Source organism: Hemiscyllium ocellatum, assembly GCF_020745735.1.
Source record: "Hemiscyllium ocellatum isolate sHemOce1 chromosome 27 unlocalized genomic scaffold, sHemOce1.pat.X.cur. SUPER_27_unloc_17, whole genome shotgun sequence".
In the NCBI taxonomy this organism is placed as follows: domain Eukaryota; kingdom Metazoa; phylum Chordata; class Chondrichthyes; order Orectolobiformes; family Hemiscylliidae; genus Hemiscyllium; species Hemiscyllium ocellatum.
This window is the reverse complement of record NW_026867484.1, coordinates 271,808-273,903: the sequence shown is the minus strand read 5'-3', so window position 1 is coordinate 273,903 and position 2,096 is coordinate 271,808. Positions and strand designations below refer to the sequence as shown.

General features: G+C 47.8%; 1 non-coding gene across 1 annotated transcript; it reads right to left on the bottom strand.

Moving 5' to 3' along the window:
* Positions 1 to 1,581: 1,581 nt before the first annotated feature.
* On the bottom strand, positions 1,582 to 1,655 carry trnan-guu (transfer RNA asparagine (anticodon GUU)). Its single transcript has one exon. It is a non-coding gene; the product is annotated as a tRNA-Asn (tRNA).
* Positions 1,656 to 2,096: the final 441 nt, after the last annotated feature.

The following is a 2,096-nucleotide window of genomic DNA, read 5'->3' as shown; positions in this document are numbered from 1 at the left end:
AACCGACATTTTCCCAATCACCATCAGTTCTGTGGAAGGGTCACATGCAACTCCTGTTTTTTGGTTTCTGATATACAGCACCCGCAATTCTTTCAGATTTTTGTTGAGAGAGAGTTGGAAATTGTTTTGAGAGACAGAAAGAGATGGGGAAGAAACAGAACAGACATGAACTGTTGATCTCCGTTGTTACTCATAACGTAAAATCATTGTAGTGCGATCACTTCCCTTAAATATGAATAGAGGAAGCCACTGGCACGTGAGCTTGTGGCGCCACGGGAGTGCGTCTGACTCCCGATCCAACGGTTGCGTGTTTAACTCACGTCAGGCTCACGAGAGGTCAGCTCCTTACATTTCAAATGAAGAAAGGATTCCGTCTACTCAGTATATCTGTTGAGCCAAATTTTCTGTGTGGAAATTTAGGATCACACATGAAGCTTTGCACAAGCTTACCTGTGCAGGTTTTCTTCCCGATAAAGGCGCGCAAGAGAGTCCCGGAGATGTGACTTGGCTCTCCAGTCTCCCCAATGTTATAGAGATCGCATCGGGAGCAATGGATACTAAAAAATTAGTTTGATGGATGTACCGGTGAAAGTCTTCTTACTGCCACAGCCCGCGTTCGATTCCCGGGCAGAGAGGCAATTTTCAGCAGAGCTACAAGAACGAATCTATGTCTCTCTGGTGGTCAGGATTTGGCACTTTCACCACTGCGGCCCAGGTTCGATTCCTGGTCAATGAAGCAGTTTTCAGCAGGTCTACGGGCTATCCGTTCTTCTTAAATGCGCTGTAGAGTTGTTTATTGAACTTCGTCAAAGCCTCAAAAGAGTCTCAGCGAACACAACTCCCCGGCCAGGGCTCCAGCCACCACCCTGTCCGTTAACAGACAAACGTGCTGACCCATTGCGCCACCAGAACAGGCAGTGGGTTGTAGATTCCCACCAGTCCCAATGTGAGTGAAATATCTTGCCCCCCTCCACTGACTTGAATCTTAAAGAAGAAGCCGGGGAGCAAGCTCCCTTTCTTTTCGAAGACATTTCTCATTTTGTCGTCGGCAGGGGTCACACCTGCGTGGGGAAACCGCAATGTATTTCAAGTTCATCGCATAAACCACTCCGCCCACGAATACAGAACCACACTGGCAGCTTCACTTCCCAGATCTGTCTGCCTGTGGAGCTGAGAAAGAGTGAATCATCGCAGAGTTTGTTTGAATCCATTCGCTTCACAGTGATTCGAAAGGGGTAAATATCTGCACACGGCGAGTCTAGCTGTTTCATCCCAAAATATGAAATGAACTTTCAGTTAAAAACAAATCTAGAAACTGGAGGAGGAACGGAGAAGGTCAGGCAACATTTTTGGAACGAGAATCAGACACAGTATTTCAGAATTCCGTTTTCTCCGACAGGTGCTGTCAAACCTGCCGAGTTTCTCTTTTTTGTCTCGGATTCTCAGCATCCGCAGTCCCTAACGTCAGACATTAATTCAATTGAGAAACCCCTTTGTGGGGAACGGTTCCGTTTGGGGAACATTTTCCTGACCCCATGAAAAGCACAGAGCTTCGAAGCCAAGGAAGAGCAGCCAACAAAGCGTCCCTGGGTGGGTTCAAATCAACAACCTTTCGGTTAACAGCCGAACGCGCTGACCAATTGCGCCACAGAGACAGGTTTTGGCAGGGGCTGCGCAATCGCTTAGAGGAGGCTGTTAGTGAATTCATAATTCAGCCTGCCCCGACTAGAATTACAATTGTCGTCTATCAGTTTTACTTTTCCTGAATAAAGCATGAGACATTCATTGTGGAGACACTGGGGACAGTCTGATTCCACCCTCTGCAGACACATCCATGTCACGAGGAACTAGCTTTCTTACTCCGGGACCGTCGCCCTTCGAGCCTTTCAGTGTTTTGCCTGTTCCCGAGTTCCCTCATTGGCTCGGAGGCGAGAAGGGGTTTGAATTCCTGATGTGCACGAACGACAATTCTTTCAATGTCTCAGATCAGTTCATGTCCCGAGAACATCAGAGTCAATCTCCCAGCCTCTTCAACAAGGGGACGGTGTCTGGACTGTCCCTGCTCAGTCGGACGGTTCATCTTTCATTCTCATCTA